Here is a 9,468-nt window from a genome sequence, read left to right as displayed (position 1 = left end):
TGTCCATTCCCCCCTGTCCCCTCCCACTGCTGCCTGTACTGTCGCTCACCATCTGCTCTGCCCTTGGAGTTCATTCCCCAGAGATCACGGCCTTATCCTCACCTTAGAACACCCCACACAGCCTGGCCCTGAGGTTCCAGGGGCACTGGTGAGAGTTTGTTGTGGCTGCTGGTGGTGTTCCTTACTAGCCCTACAGGTGTGAAGCAGCCAGGGCTGGGAACGTGTGACGAAGCGGAAAGAGCACTGGGTTCAAATCATGCCCCTTTTGCTCGCTACCCTGTGATCAAGGGGCAGGTTCCCTACGAGCTCAGACTCCCGTTTCTTCACTTGCAAAAGGGAGCTGATGAGTCTTGCAGGATCCACAGGGACACTGGGAGAGCTGAACGTAACAGCAGGTTCGTCTATACCACAGCCAGCCCGACCAGCTGAGCGTAGCATGCTCACTACAGCCATCGCTGAGTAACAGCACCGCCCGCCCTCCCCGCCCAGAGCCACCTCGGCCCCCGCCACGGTGCAACTTGCACTGCGCATGCCCGTGCGCCATCTTCCTCCCGCCCCTTCCCACAGGGAAAGGCCACCCCAGCGTCTTTGGTAGGGGGTAGGCACTATCTCTCTCTCTCTCTGCTTCTTTGATTTGATTTCAGGAATCTGCAGGACGCTGCCCCCCGAATGGAGGCGGCTTCTCTTACCCACCACATTTTGTGACGGCACCCTCTCCCCGACCCCCACCCCAAGCAGGGACTCTGGGGCAATCCAAGCTTCCACCAGCTCGACCCATTTCACAGATCTAAGTAGTCCTTAAAGCCACATCTCTGGTCCTTGGGAAGATGCATCTTAATCCCTAGAAAAAGGGAGGCCTACCATAGACCCGGCCCATCTGGGCAGCACAGATGACGACACTGCCTAGGACGCAGAGGTTCGAGGCAGACGCCCCCAGCCCCGCCTGCATCGCGCCCCTGTACCCAAGCTTCATTTCCTAGACCTTCGGCCACGTGCTCGGTGGTGTCACGGCGGCTGTGAGGCGCTGCCTTGGAAAATAGGAAATTCAATTGTCTGACCAATAAAAAGCATTCCTGTATGTAATCTCTGTAATAGATTCTTAAATTCTCGGCGCTGACACACTGTTATGTGTTCGCGGTTATTATCTGTCCACTTCCAAACCTTAAGAGGTTAGATTGTTTAAAGATTTGTTAGCTATGAACTGCTTAAAGAAGGCAAAGTATAAACTCCTGGCTAATTGAAAAATAGCATTTTATCAGATTCTCCTCTGATATGATATTGTTAATGGTCGTACTTAGAATCCTCTCGATACTTCAGTAAGTGGGGAAATTAAAAAAATAACATCTTCGGGGCTTTGTGGAAAATGTGGCTGTTACCGATTTATACTGCTTTTTTAACCGTTATTTTCGTATATTTCCCACAATGCCTCGGATCCGAAGCAAACAGAAACTGAGTGATTACCCCAAAGTGTGCTAGATGAACTGGAAAAAGTCTATTCAAACAAAGCTCATTAGTTCTGATACCTCCAGGGCTATGACAAATTAAGCGCTGGTGAGTGTGCTAGCAGACAAAAGGGTGGTGGGAAAAACTAGGGCTGAGCTAGGCACTGTGTCAATAAATTCCCCCGAAAAAGGTAAAAGTTACAATTGGAGCTAAAATGGAATCCCTTTAAGGAGCATGTACAAAATAGATCATCCCTTCTTTCTTAAGTACATCTGTGAGCCCGCCTGTGATGAATGATTGCAGCCGGGAAGTGGCCACACCAGAGGAACTGCCTGGCCAGGTGCATATCCCAGGCGCTGGCTGCTGCTTCCCCCGGCATCGCCCTCAGCCGCCAGCGCCGCTGAGACTTGGCCCTGCCCCCAGGAAAGTGGGCCCGGGCTCCAGGAGCAAGAACACGCACTCTCAGAGCCACGGGGCGGGGATCGGCTGGCTTGCCAGGCTCCAGGCCGGCAGACGCTGGGCCCCGAAGGGTTCCGCAACCTAAGGTAACCCTGTGTGCTCAGCCAAAAGAGGAGTGTGCAGTGTAACCACGGGCTTTCGCTTTCCCGGCTTGTGAATCCACTGATACGGAGAACCTTAGACAATTCCGAAAAGGAGTTGTGCTCACAAGGAATCTGGCACAAAGAGGCTTCGGTCATAGTTTGTTGAATAAATGAACAATTGGGGGTACCTGATAAGGGAGCAGGAGTGACCCCAGGTTCTCAAGACTGTCCTTGGGTTTTCTGGAGGATGCGGTGGCCACATATGCCCTTGACCTCACTGGCAACGTTTCTGTGCCACAGAGTATCCCGGCCTGACCGTAATTCCCAGGCCAACAGAGTGGGGAAAAGCCTCAGAGGGCGCCTAGTCCCCAGGCCACAAACGAGAAGAACCGGGAACAAATCTGACCCACAGACTTTTTGCCCCATTTTGTGTTGTTCCTCCTTTTCATTTGAAGTACTTGTCACTTAAAAATTCAGAGGGGCACCTGGGTGGCTCAGTCACTTAAACATCTGACTTCGGCTCAGGTTTACGGGCTCTTGCAATTTATGGGTTCAAGCCCCGCATCAGGCTCTGTGCTGACAGCTCAGAGCCTGGAACCTGCTTCAGATTCTGTGTCTCCCTCTCTCTCTCTGCCCCTCCCCAACTCATGCTTTCTCTCTCTCTCTCTCTCTCTCTCTCTCTCTCTCTCTCTGTCAAAAATAAATAAAAATAAGTAAAACTTCTGAGTTTTCTCACAAACGTTCAAATTCCTGGCTTCTCTAGAAAGTGGGAAGATAGGGCCAAACACAGTCCATATTACCACATGGCACAGATAGTCAGGACAGGATTGCAGGTGCCCCATTCATCAAGGAGGCACACTTCAGTTTGCTGGCCCCTCCCAGCACACTAAACCCAGGTATTTTACCAATCTGGCCCCTGAAGGCATCTGAGTCCACAGCCTCTGGTTTGGTCACTAGTCGACTTGCCAAAAATATGACCCAGAAACTGGGGGGTGGCTTTCCAGGCTCACAGAGTGTGTCCATGGCAGTGCCAGGGTTAGACCCCAAGCCTCCGTGTTCTCAGTGTCACATTTACGGGAACCACCTCCTGCCCCATCCCCAGAAGAGTGAATTCTTCCCTCCTTTGTTGTGACTTCTATGCCTCGTTCATATTCTCTCACTGCCCTAGCCAGCCCCCCACCTGCACAAGCTAGGAGCCAGCCTTTGGGCCAGATGCTCTCACGCAATCATCTGCGCACGGTCCTGTCTCCACCGCTGGGTGCTGAGCCACTCAAGGGCAGGAGGAGTGTGGACGTCCCTCTATCTGCAGGGCCTGGTGCACCGTACATCCCGTGTCCCTTTCATCACACGGTGTCATGGCATCCTTCAGGCTCTGGGTCCCAAATCTTGATGAATGCATGCAGTAACGAAGCCCAAGACCACCAGTCTCTTCTTCAACACCTGACTAATCATTTGTTTCAAGTCCCTCTTCTGACGCAGACCCCCACTCGGGGTTCCTTTAGGTCCACTGAGGCTACCAAGGGAAACACCTTGTGGTTCCCATCCAGGGAGGCAGGGAAGTTACTTCCTTCAGTGCTCCTCTTTATACTCCTTCTGCTTTGTGTGCACGTTACTTACATTTCCAGACCCAAAGACATGGAGGGGCAATTCTTCCCGAGCTGATGCATGCTGTCACCTGCACATGAACTTGCTATTGCCCTCTGCCTTAGCATGACGGGGCCGTGGCTTGGAGGCACGTGCTCGTGGGGCCTGAGGACCACGGGGAAAGCAAGGAGCGGGAGCTGTGGGCACCCGTGATGGCGAAACACCAGCACCAGGAAGGATAGACCTCTGTGTCCCCCCCACCCCCCGTACGACCTTCTGCTGCACAGGCAGCTCGGAGCAATGCAGCTGTTGTTAAAAACAAAAGCATGACGGAGTCAAATTTTTTACTCTTGTCTTTCAAACGTTGAGAAATAGGTGGGAAGAAATTAGGGGTAATGGGCAATCCAGGTGTTCCCATCACCGAGTCAAAACTGGTCTAGGGAAGAAGAAAGAGTCAGAGGGGACCAGAGTGCAGAGCACACGGCCCGTGTGAGCATCCAAGCAGGACCCCGGGTTCTACCGAGCCCAGCCCTTGTGCAGTCCACTATCCTGCATCGTTCCCTGCACCAACCAGGAAGGACGGGGCAGAGATGGGCACTTGGGGCTGAGGCAGGCAGGTGCCAGTCAGCCCCTCGCAGTTCCCAGAGGCTCCGGGCAGCACAGAAAGACCACCAACGTTTCCCACCCCCTGGAAAGGAGTGCGGTTAGCCGGAAGAAAAAGCATGTGGATCTGGAGCTCCCGGCTGCAGGACAAGGTGCTGGCAGGTGTGGACACATCAGGGGCCAATGGGCAGCTGCTGGGCAGCAGCACTGAGGGATGTGTGGCCGGCCCCACGCCTGCACGCCAGCCACCCCTCCATCCCGGGGATGTGGTGATGGCCAATCCCGGACTCAGCTGAGGAGCTCCCAGTCAGCTGTTTCCCCAGAATTTAGCAGACTCGGTTTCTACTGCTGGCACGATGTTTACAGAAACTGGAGTTACAGTATCACCCCCCCCTTTGTTATGTCTGACCCGGTGGGCGAGAACGCATCCACACCACCCACTGGTTCATCCACGTTCACTCTCCCGCCACCACAGAGTATACTGGAAAGCATGCCCGCCCCCCTGGGGGAAGACCCCCTGCTGCCTGGTGACACACGGCAAGCAGGGTGCGGGGACAAGAAGGCGTCGTGAGGGTGGGTCAGCGTGGGGCGCTGGGGGGAAGCGGGGAGCAGGTGCTCTCCAGCCCTTCTACAGGGGGGGCCAGGCTGGGAGCGCGGGTGCTGGGCCTGTGGCAGGGCTCTCTGCAGCCCGTCATGGAATCCCAGTATCCCTTCTTCCTGTGGCCGCAAACTCCACCTCTGTCCCTGGCCACAGACACCCAGGAGGAGGCCAGGCATGCCGGCCCAGCCTCCCGCTGTTGGCCAACATTCCCAAGGTGTCCCCCGATGCCATAGCAGGGAGGAGGACAAAGCTGTCACACACATGCTCTGTGGAGGGCAGCTCCACGCCACAGGAAGGAGCAGGCCCACTAGCACTCACTAGGGCCCTCCTGTCCTTTTGTCCACTCTTCTAAGGCTCCCCTCACCCCCTTTGTGGGGACCCCGTCTTCACCCTGCTCCTTCCCACCTCCCTGACAATCCCGGAGATTCTGACCGAGACCTTCCAGGCTTTCACGTGTCTATCTGTTCTCTTTCTTCAAAATGTTTATCATCATCCTGATCAATAAATGATCTGTGCAATAATTAATCTAACGTGTCCCTTCTCCCTGCTAGATGGCCAGCTTCACAGCAGCAGTGATGGCTGATCTCTTGTTTGCATGGCGCCTGTATATAATAGGCACTCAATAAGTGCTCCAAGGAGAGAGAGCCAGGTACATTTATTCATTCAAACATTTACTCAAGATAAGTGCTTGGTGAAAACCGGCCATGAGCAAATTGGGATTTTTGTCACATAGCCGTGTTTGTGATAAATTTGTACCAAGACCACCTACTTAGGAATCGCGCAGGCTAGACACAGGGCCCACGTTTTCTAGAAAGACAGCCCTGCCCTTCTTCAAGAAACGCAGTTAAGCCCTCCCCCTGCCAATCTCCACCCCCAAAATAGCCCACCAGGGGCCAAACTTCCCAATGCAATTTAAACTCTGGTCCTCCAAGCCCAGCACCAGCACCCCAGAGCTTGAGAATACCTGTGGGGTCCACACATACAGCAACCCCCTGGTGCCCGGCGTCCGCCCCAGCGTGGCCAGCACGGAGCACCTCTTCCGAAGCTGGTTCCGTTCTCTGACGGGCTCCTTCTCCGCACCAGCCATCCACACGACAGTATCTTGCAAATGTGGAGAGTTTTTTCATTGCACAAGTAATAGCTGCTCATCCTCGAGCATTGTGCACGAGTGGATGAGCAAGAGAAACCACCCATGATTCCACCATCCATCTGGACCACCAGCACTGTTGGCATTCCGGTGTGATCCTTCCAGGCTTCCATTGTCTGCTGCTCCTCAGTTGTCTCCTTCTCGGTAAGCTCTGTGTTTGGGGGTGCCTAGGGCTCAGACACTGGCTCTCATCTCCTCCCCGGTTACACTCACATGCTTGGTACTCCCTCCAGCCCCACGGCTTCCAGGACCAGCTTTCAACTGTCTGCTGCGAGGGGCACATCTCAGGTCCCACTGCCCAGTCATCACCCCCTGGATGTCCAGCTCGTGCCTCACATTTAACACGTCCACAGACGTCCCTCCACACCTCCAAAAGGCAGGACGCAACGCTGCACAAGTACCTTGCTCACTTCGCTTGAATCCCAACCCTTCCCGCTCTCGTCTTTATTTAAAATTTTGATATTTGGGGGGATGCCTGGGGGGCTCAGTCGGTTGAGCGTCCGACTCTTGATTTCGGCTCAGGTCATGATCTCACGGTTCATGAGGTCTGACAGCGCAGAGCCGGCTTGGGATTCTCTCGCTCCCTCTCTCTCTGCCTCTCCCCTACTCTCTCTCTCTCTCTCTCTCTCTCTCAAAATAAATCAATCGATATTAATAAAATAAAAAAATAAAATTTTGATATCTTGTTCATCATTTGTGCGTTAATGTTGGCTTTTTAAACATTGCGTTAAAATATGATTTAATTTGATCACAGAGTTTGTCGGCACTCCCTTGAGTTTTGCACCAGAGGTGAGTACCTCATTCTCTTGACCCTAGTCCCTGACCCCTCCCACTTGGATCAGCACTATGCATCCAGCAGCCGAGCCGCTGACCTCCTGTTTCTAGCATCTCTGGGCCCTTGCGGGTTTGCAGGAGGCACCTCACCTCTGGGCAGGAAGCTAGTGCTGTAAGAAGCTGTCAAAGGTTCAGGCTAGAAGCTGCAGGGCAGAAGTGTGGAGGAGATAACCACCCACGGGGTGAGCTCTGCCCGGTGGGAAGCAGGAGAAGGGGGGGAGCCAGGCGCACCAATCCCCTCTTCCCTCTCACCCACCAACTACTCGGAGACAGAGTTTCTGCGCACGGCCCATCTGGAGAAGACCACCAGCCAAGCTGAGCCACCTGCTGAGCCACCTGCTGTGTCTCCCTGTCCAGCTCTGCACCGTGCGTGGCTTCCCTTCCCTCCTTGCCTCGCTCCCCTCTCCCCCACTCTCTCTGCCCACAGTTTGCCCCTCCCAAATAAAGAGCCATTCCTTGCATCCCCGCCTCAAACTCTATTTTATTTTATTTTTTAGTGTTTATTTTAGTTCTGAGAGAGAGAGCGCACAGGCAGGGGAGGGGCAGAGAGAGAAGGGTACAGAGGATCCAAAGCAGACTCCATGCTGACAGCAGAAGAGCCCGACGTGGGGCTGGAACTCACAAACTACAGGATCATGACCTGAGCCGAAGTCAGTGCTTACCCGACTGAGCCGCCCAGGGGTCCCTCAAACTCTGTTTTCCAAAGAGCCAGAGCAGGTCTGCTTCTGGATTTGTATTTTGCTATCTTGATTTATTTTGTGGCTTTAAAAAGCATTTTAACATCTAATACAAATTCTCCATCTCACCTTCCCCCCCACAGGTCCTCCCAAAATTTCCGTGCCATTATTATTCATTTAATCATCCAAATGAACTTTCCCAGAAGTTAAATTCAGGGGACAGGGGGGGATTTTTCAAATCATCTTCACATTTATTGTCTTTTTCCAAGTCCTACCCAAATATTTATTAACAGCTTGGATGTAGGCACAGTCCTGGGCTCCATGTGACTCCAAGGGAAGTATAATCTTGCTGGGGAATGGAAAGAGTAATTAGCAACCTTTAAATAAGCCCCAGGGTGGGTGACAGCATCCACGGTTTGCACAGAGCTGGACCCAGAAGCTCCTTAACAACCTGAGAGAAGCAGGTGTGGGGACCCCCGATGGAGGTTGGAGCCCTGGTGTCCCTAGCCCCCGAGCCCCTCCTGTGTGCACTCAGCAGCCAGGAACAGTGATGACTGCAAAGGCAGGGAGCACCAGAGGGAGCAGGGGGTGTCAGGGAGGCTTCTCAAAGGACAGATAAGCTTTAAGGCAATGAGAAAGTGAAACATCATTCCAAGAAGGAAAGACAACATCTGTGGACATTTCCAAAAACAATTGGAACTAGATTCCAGAAAGGACCTTGGAGCATCCACACCCCAGTGGACAGGGAGAGCATACAGCAGGCACTCATAAGGGCAGCCATCAGCCATGGCTTCCTTGTCCTATAAATGCTCACTTGTGTCCCCTGCGAATTTCACTCCTGACTTCCCTACATGGCCCAGAGTTGACAGAGTCCTCCGCTTGTCCTACACGCTTTGTTCAGGGGCCTGTGTGTTCCTGCCGAAGGGTTCCAGGGAAATGGCCTCAGGCCGGGACAGGGATGTCCCACCCTTGTTTTGCAGGATTTTTAAATTATATTCAAATGCTCAATTTTCTTACACTTCTCAAAACAAAATTTGCCTTGGAAATAATACTTCTTAGGATGCTAGTGGTCTGCATGCTTTTTAAAAACTCCGCAATCAAAATCAATTCGGGTGACCATAATGGGTCATCTACTGAGTGGTACACACGAGAGACTCCTCGTGGCACCACCTTTGAGACCCAGGACCCATCCCCCGCTGGTGAGCAGGGCTGTTCTCCCTACATCCTGACCAGTTATCACAGTACCTGGAACATCCTGGACACTTGAATGAATGAATGAATGAATGAGTAAATTAACATGAACAACTAAGGAGACTCCGAGAAGTGGTGGCTGTGTGAACAGAGTGTCACGGAAATGCAGGAAGGGGAGCAGCCGCACAAGCATGTCACGTGGCTGAGGGGGAGAAGGGAAGAGCGATGTTGAAGCACCCGCCTCTCCACCCAGTTCCTCAGCTGCCAGGAGCCTGGGACCACCGCTCTGTCCAAGTAGCAGGGTAAAGGGACGAAACAGTGATTCCTCAGAAGACGAATGCCACCTTGTTGGGCAGGGAGAGGCCTTGGGGTGGGGGGAGAGGACAGGTTCTTGAAACAGGACTTTCAGAACCATCTAGAAGACCCCGATTTGGATATTTCCGGGAGTTGGGAAGGTCTCTGCAAAGCATGGGGCTAACGCCCTGGGTGTGCTTTTAGCCTGCAGAGTGGTCTGAGGTCAGTGGAGCCACTGACCACATAGGGTGGTCCCGGGAGGGGTAAGGGGAGCCAAGGAGGAAAGCCTGGGGGAAGAATGGACATCTTTGATAGCTGGCAGGGGGTGGGAGGGAGGCCTCTGAAGATCCTCTGAGTGCCCCCATGCTTTGCCCAAGGAAAAAGGCACAGCCACCAAATACTGACGGTGGGCTTTCTCCGGGCCGGGCGTTTCTCTCCAACAATGGGCCAGAGAGGAGGCACCTGCCTCGTGGGACTGACTCCGAACGGGACGAGCGAGCCTCCCGGCTGCAAGAGCTACAAAGAAATACGACTTGTGATGTGACAGAGCAA

Source organism: Panthera onca, chromosome E2 (genome assembly GCF_046562875.1).
Source record: "Panthera onca isolate mPanOnc1 chromosome E2, mPanOnc1 haplotype 2, whole genome shotgun sequence".
Taxonomy (NCBI): domain Eukaryota; kingdom Metazoa; phylum Chordata; class Mammalia; order Carnivora; family Felidae; genus Panthera; species Panthera onca.
This window is presented reverse-complemented; position numbering follows the sequence as displayed.